Consider the following 7,388-nt stretch of genomic DNA (forward strand, 5'->3'; position numbering starts at 1 on the left):
TACAATCAAGACTGTCAAGGATATCTTTGAGCAAACCCTAAAAAGTCTCCTGCCAAGTCTCACTGATGCAGAAGTGAAGAAATCACTGAAAGATCATGAAGGTAATATGATGATTAGATTCCACACTTGTTTGATACTAATCAAAGACATTGAGCATGTTGTAAATGATGCAACAAACATGTGGAAACATATCTATCATCTACATAAATCCAATGAGGATATTGTTGAAATCAAGGACAATGACAACAGTGATGATGATGATATTGAAGATATTCTAGGGGATCTGCATTCAATGATGATAAATGTTGAGGAAGAAGACAAGGAAGATGAAATGGAGGAAGAAGAAAAGGAAGATGAAATGGAGGAAGAAGAAGCTGGACAAGCTAAGGAGGAAGACGATCCTATAAAAATTGCAGCCAAAGTCATTGCATCTCTTCCTCACTCTCCACCTAAAGAAGCTACATCAACTGTGGAGATAGCTTCTACTGGTGAGATTGTGTGCACAATAGCTTCATCAATTGCTCAATCTTCACCTGTCTCCTCTCAGCTCCGGGTACCATCTATGCAAGTGTCTACCACTTCATTAACCGAGCTGCAGCCATCTTCATTGATCGAGTCATCATTAGCTACAATAGTAAGTTCATCAAGCATATCAACTTCCACTACAGAGTGTACAATAAATGTACCCACTGGTACTTCAATTTTGACAATTTCATCTGCTCCAATTTTTGCATTTGTTAGTTCTCCCATTCCAACCTGTACATCAATCTTGGGAGGAACATCAATTTTTGATACTGTTAGCACTTCTCTCAGTCTTCCTCTAGTTAGTCTTATTCCAGTTTTGTCAGCCAGTCCAGCCTCATCAACTATTGTTTCAGTTTCAAAGGGGAAAGGTGAAGTCACTGCAGGAAAAGCAAAGAGATACATGTTTTCTAGCAAGGCAGTGGATGAGGAAATAGACTTGGATAAGGAAATTGTCATTCCTAAGATAGATCTGGATAATGCATCAATCGATGAAATGAGAATGATCAGTCAGCTATTAGATCAGAAGGCAAGGCAAAAACAACTGAGGCATGAGAGAGACCAAGAATATAGTATTATTGAAAGTGCTAAGAATATTCTAACAGAGGCTATAGGTGTTGAAGTAGATTCTACTCATCACATTTTGATTCAGTTAGAAGAGGCTGTATATAAATTCAATGAGGATACCTCCGGCCAAGAAAATTTGATTGAAAAAGCAGAGAAGAAATTTTACAATAAGGTGCTTGAGCACATTGCTCAGCATATTGCATTAAAACAGGTAGAATTTTCTACAATTTTGAGTAATTTTGAACATTCTTTTAATAATGTAACTTCACTTTTTGGAAAACTTTGTGATGTTACCGAGTATACTAAGGAAATCAAAGAAAAGTTGAATAAAATTGATGAGGATATGAAGGTCAGTGCCCAAATGTTGCAGCTTGACCACAGTTCAAGTTCATCCCATCATCTCAGAATAAGATTTTTGTCAAAGAAACAGGCAGAATTGTTGAGAGAGGAAGCAAGGATCAGGTGTACTCTGATTGACATCCAAAATATGATCCTTCCTGTCATGGACACAATGTAGAAGCATATTGCCCATTCCAAAACATTGATTCATGACAAAAACTTCTCAATTGTAGATCATATGATTGAACTCTCTGCAGAAGTTCAAATAGCACTCTCCACCAGCAAACTTTTGCAAGAAAATTGGGATAAGACATTGGCTCTTATTCTCAAGGTACATTATGAGTTTATCTCTCATTTTGGAATCTTTGTGTAAATATATATTGTTTAATTTGGCATTATTGTCAAAAAGGGGGAGATAGCACACTCCAAGAGATAATTGTGCAAGAAATATGTGTAATGACTTGTAAATACTGTGCATATTGTATGGGGGAGATACATGTAAGAAAGATATGTGTAATAAGACTTGCAAAGATCAATTTTGAAAATTCAGAACTATATGTCAATTTTTGCACATAAACTTTGAATCATAATTGTTTTTGTGACTAATGCCAAAGGGGGAGATTGTTGGCATAAAGTTATTTGCCATTAGTGAAAAAACTCATCTCACAGTTCTAACTGAGCACCGAGTAATACAGTTCAGACTGAGTGATGGAAACTTAGTTCAAACTGAGCACTAAAGACACAGTTCAAACCGAGCATCGAAGATACAGTTCAAAGTGAGCACTGAAGACACAGTTCTAACCGAGTGAAGAAGCACTTAGTGTTAACCGAGTGAAGTTGCACTTAGTGTTAACCGAGTAAAGATGCACTCAGTATTAACTGAGTGAGAAAGCACTCAGTGATGACCGAGTGAAGAAGGACTTAGTGATAACCGAGCTTAGGAGGTTAACGAAGAAGTTAGTTTCTACCAAGTGACACTATATCTACCGAGTGACACTATATCTACCGAGTCACCAATGGTTACCGAGTTCCAGGCAATGTTGTATGACTAGTATGAACCGAGCCCCTACCTCTACTGAGTACATGACGATGCCGAGTAACATAGTGGATGCCGTGTATCAGAAGGTCATCAAGTCTATTTGAAGAACCCGAGTTTATTTTACTATTTTTCCGACTCAGTTATATTTTGTTTACTTGTGTTTGGCTGACCTTGCATGAATAATTATTGGAATGGTATATATATGTAATGTATTATATCATTCAATATATAGATACAAGGAAGATATACAAGGTATAGAATATTGCACAAAAGAGGGACATAAGATATGAAATGCAAATTCATCAGCAGTAAAGAATACTCAACAAGGTCTACAAGGAGCAGAAATGATTTCATCAATCACAAAAGGTGATCTACAATAAAGAATCCAGTCAAGTTGTAAGTTGATCTGTTGGTTCATCCTAACAGGTGAATCATTCTTGTAAATCCTTTAACAAGGTAGACTTAACCATCTTTATTCAAATCTCCTAACAGAGTGCATACTTGTAAAGTATGTTTGTAAATCCTCTAACAAGGTGGATCTAGCAATCCTTTGTGCTCCTAATAGGGCAGATCACCAGAAGTGATCATTGTAAGCCTTAATCAACCAACTTCATACTGCAGTAACAAAGCTTTGTGGGTATCATCCCCACCCCAGTTTTACTTTCTATTTTGGAAGGTTTCTGGGTCACCAAATCTCTGTGCATATATGGTTTAAATGTTTAATAGTTCTTTTATGCAAAAGGCTAGATGAGTAAATGTTGTATATGGTTATTCTGAATTGACTTAAAATTTTTAAGGTTACTGATTCACCCCTCCCCTCTCAGTAACCTATTATATCTTGAATATTTCCAACAGCACTCCTAGTGTACTTTAAAAAGTATATTGAATCGAATACATTATTGTTCTGATCATACTCCTTTCTAGTCTACAATTGTGCTTGTGTTTGAGTTCTTAGTTCTTGGGTGAATTTTTCCCTGGGCAAATTTTTACAGATACAAATATTGATGGGAAGCTCCCTCTACTAAGAACTTTTAGCTCTTTCTAGGCTACTCCTAACCCTAACTCAAAGGATCCCTCTTCAATCCCCTTTACCCAAAGAACTCTCCACCAATTTAGAACTCCAATGTATTCTCCCAATCCTTCCCAGATACCTTCTTTGGCTTAGAAATGCCAAAACATTTCCAAGAGCACCAAGACTGTCAAAAACAAAGTGGAACACTCCTAATGAGGTTTTTAAGGCATACCTCATCATTTTGTAGTATTCTTTTAAGGTTCTTGCACCCAATCACAAAATTGGCTAGTTATATGCCCATAGAAAAAGATATTATGTATGCGCAATTGCTACACTCTATGAGTATAAAGATAGCCACAAAAAGAAAGAGGGTGCTATAATTGACAAAGGAGGTGATAAAGAGGCCATGTGATGCTTTTCTTAGATTCTATTTATATTTTTTTGCTTGGTTTCTTTTCATTTACATTTCTTTTCAGCATTATATTTTTATAAGCATTTTAAAATTGTCATGTATAACAACCTAGAAGGTAAAGGGACCATATATAGCTTTTCAAAACTCCATGCAAAGGATCAACAATTTTAGTTCATCTTCCCCCTATTTTTGTGATTCTTGTGTGAGGCTCGAAGCTAAATTATGGTTGTTGTGCAATTGAATTTCACTGTTGAATCAGTAAGCATTAAAAGGAATGGAATGAATTAATTATAGATGTCTAATTGCATTTTCCAAGTTTATGATTATAGGGTGATTTGTGAGTCACTATTTGTTCTCTTTTCAATCATATTTATGTTGTTTACCATATTTATATTCCTCCAGTAATCAAATTCAATGTATGATCTTTAGAGGCGTGGAAGTGTATATACAAAAATAAAGTAGCATTTTTAGTTATGTTTTCTTTTTCATGATTGTGAATTAGTGAGCACAACCTTAAATTTATTGCAGTTTATAGTTTCATGTGTTAACATGGGCATGTCATGGTTATGTGCATCCATCAAAGGCCTCTGGTACTCTCTGATCATGAGCATTACCCTTTCATATTCTGAAAATACGAAAAGCATATTTATTGAACATTTGTCATAAGGAACTGTACCTGTAAAATTAACAAATCAAACTGTTCCCTTTTTCTTTTCAATTTGTTTAAATGTTTATAGATATGCATTGAGAAGATTTGAACCAATATTATTAAAAAATGAGTCAATCTATTAATTAACACGTATACAGATCTCCAGCACCAATTCCTATACTCTAATCCTACAATGTATTTCTATTTTTAATTATAGTAATACAATAAGAAAACCCACTGAATGAAATTTTTTTAATTAAGAAAAATCAGAGTACATGGGAATCAAAACGAAATGAAAGCAGTTCAGACTTATATCAATCCATATTTAATTTTAGTACAAGTCCCAACTCTCTCATCTAAGAAGCTAGCATCATTGATTAAGCAACAGAATTATATGGAAAAATGAATAAAAGCGACTCAAATCCACTGACTGCGTGAGTGAGTGAAAATAAATGTTGACGAGTAAAAATGTAGGAAGAACATAAAACAAGAAGTACCCGTTTGGAAGATCAGAAACGCACATGTAGCTTCTAGGAAATACAGAGTGGAGCCCATTGACCCTTTTCCTTACATATTCTCAGATTCAGGTTTCACATTTTTCGTTTTCCAAGAGACCCATGGATAAACCAGTTGCTTTCCCCCCTCCTTTTAAAACTTGGCTCAGAAAAACTCATCTATTGTGCACATTCACAAAGGACAAGAACGCAGTGAAAAGTTGTCCAATGTTTCGTCCAAAGCAGCTTTTAGTTGAGAAAAAAAAGAGGAGACAAAAAGGGCCAAACAGAGATAACAAAGCTCAAATTCATCATCTTCTCAAAAAGAAAGAGAAATTAAGACAATTCTTACGTGTGCAGACACTTTTATATTTACATGGTCGCCGACCAGAAAAGAAGCCTGAGAATCATTGGGTGGAGTGGATGAAGTGGTTTAGGAGCTTTGTCAAATCGCCGATCTGGTGCGAATCAGGATTCAACACCTGGAAGGCGTGACCGACGCCTTTGAAAACAACACACCTCACACTTTTACCAGCTGATTTGAGGGCATGGCAATAATCCATGTTCCTCTCCTTCAGCACGTCTCTCTCCGACACGCAGACCAGCAGGGGCGGTAAATCGAACCGAGCAACCGGCTGAGATAACGGATTACAGGCAGGATGATAGTCTCTCTTGGCTCCCACAGGCAGCGCCAGATTCCAGAAAACCTCCACCCACCGCTGCGAAAGATTTGGGTCCAATTCTTCCGCCGCAACAGCGACCGGCGGCTCCGGTCCCCCGAAGAAAGGCTGCAGAAGAATGACTCCTCTCATCTCCAAACCCGCCTCCGCGCACCGCAAAGCCACGTGATGAGCGATGTTTCCTCCCGCACTGTCGCCGCCCAAAAAGCAGCGCTTCAAGTCGGCGTGCGACGCTAACCACGACGACTCCCCACAATGGCGTTGCCGGAGCCACGTGACGGCACCGAAACAATCGTCGTAGGCCGCCGGAAGACGGTTTTCCGGTGCCAGCCTGTACGCCACAGACATTATCATAGACTGCGTTTCCGAGGCCAATCTGCACATGAATGCGTGGTAAATAGACCAGGCCGGGGACCCGAGAACAAAGCCGCCGCCGTGGAAGTAGATTACCAGAGGCAATTTTGCTCCCCGGGAAACTACCCTTCTGGGAAGGTAGAAGCGCGCCCACACGCCAGTTCGCGAGTCAATCATGACGTCCTTTGAAGCCACGGGGTGCTCTGGCTCTTCCGATGCCGCCACATTGCAGACAGCGTACGAGAATCTCTCCACAGACCCGTCGTTGTAGACTCGTATGAATCCTTCCAGCTCCTCTTCCACACTTCTCCCTCTTGCAGCTGTATCACGACACTGAGCTTTTCTACGACGCCCATCTACAGAAATGGTGTCCATTCTGATGCTTCAATGCTTCTCTCGCCTCACCAATTCGACCGCAGTAAATGCTAGACCGTGTCTCTTGTAGCGCTGTGTCTGTTGGCGTAGCGACTATATTCTTGATGAGATCCCTCTCTCCCACCAATACCAATACATACTTTTGTTGCGATGGCAAAAATCTGCAGCGTCTTCTGTCACGCTGTGTCTCCTGGTATGCTGGGTCTGCTGTTGTTTGGCTCTCCTGTAGCACTGTCTCCTACCATGTCTCCTGTAGCGCGCGGTGTCTGTTGGCGTAGCGACTATATTCCCAACGAAATCCCTCTCCACCACCAATACATACTTTTGGTGTGATGGCGAAATCGACAGTATCTCCTATAACACTGAGTCTCCTGTTGTTTGGCTCTCCTGTAGCGCTGTGTCTCCTGTTACAATGAGTCTCCTGTCCAGCTGGGTCTCTCAGAATTTGGGCAGCTTATAGGTTGTCTCCCGTAAAGCTGGGACTCTGAAACAAGAGAAGCGTGGGGGGCTTTTATGGGCACAAGAAAAGTGCTATTCGTTGATGCCAGTGGCCATGATCAACATCATGGAAATGCAAAGACAAACTTTTCGTTTTTTATACTCTGCGGATGACCTTATTTAACGGCTAAAGAAAATTACTCTCCACCGTGGCAGGATGTCGTGTTGCGGAAATTGAGAGAACCTGGCGGGCCACGCAGGCGAGATGAGGAGATGTATTTTTATCTCCTGAGGTGAGGTGGAGTGAGAAGACTCGACACGCTGTGTCATGATCCCATGCGAATAACGACAATTCTTGATTGCTTGTAACGTTTTTGCGTATATGCCTTGGCGGTCAAATCAGTGCACTCTTGAGGCTGACCCGGTTCAGTGTAAGAGGACAAGTGGAGAAACAGGCGAAATGCACGTTCTCTCATTAGTTTTGGTTGCCTTGGCTACTCAGATATA

General features: G+C 39.8%; 1 pseudogene across 1 annotated transcript; it reads right to left on the reverse strand.

Moving 5' to 3' along the window:
* Positions 1 to 5,313: 5,313 nt before the first annotated feature.
* On the reverse strand, positions 5,314 to 7,028 carry LOC149570613 (putative carboxylesterase 17 pseudogene; annotated as a pseudogene). Its single transcript, XR_016362977.1, has one exon. The product of XR_016362977.1 is annotated as a putative carboxylesterase 17 pseudogene (transcript).
* Positions 7,029 to 7,388: the final 360 nt, after the last annotated feature.

The sequence above is a fragment of the Cupressus sempervirens genome, chromosome 3, assembly GCF_028749045.1.
Source record: "Cupressus sempervirens isolate cs-2001-9-10 chromosome 3, ASM2874904v1, whole genome shotgun sequence".
Lineage (NCBI taxonomy): Eukaryota > Viridiplantae > Streptophyta > Pinopsida > Cupressales > Cupressaceae > Cupressus > Cupressus sempervirens.